Below are 417 nucleotides of genomic sequence, written 5' to 3' on the forward strand. Positions count from 1 at the left end.
GTTCTTTTTTCCCCGTCCCCTCGTGTCTTTTTTTTTTTGAGACAACCCTCGTGTCCTTCAGTCTGCACGGCAGCCCCTTCGGAATTATTTGTGCGCCTTATGGGCTCCAATGGCCCATTCTGAACATGGACGAGAAGACAAGTTTTATGGGCTGGAAGAAATTGTTTTTAGAAAATGAGCTGGGCGAAATAATTATACGAGTCACACTAAAAACCTAAGCAAATGATTATATAGGTAACTAATTTATTCATTTTTGCAAAAAAATACACGTAAATATGAGCTGGACCAATAGGAAATTTTAACTAGATGATTTTCTTGGGGACATGATATTTTAATGGGGTTTTATTTGGTAATCACTTATACCAACTGACAAAAAAACGCGTTTCTTTGTAAGCCAATAAGACTTAGTGCAGTTGA

The sequence above is a fragment of the Triticum aestivum genome, chromosome 3B (genome assembly GCF_018294505.1).
Source record: "Triticum aestivum cultivar Chinese Spring chromosome 3B, IWGSC CS RefSeq v2.1, whole genome shotgun sequence".
NCBI lineage: Eukaryota > Viridiplantae > Streptophyta > Magnoliopsida > Poales > Poaceae > Triticum > Triticum aestivum.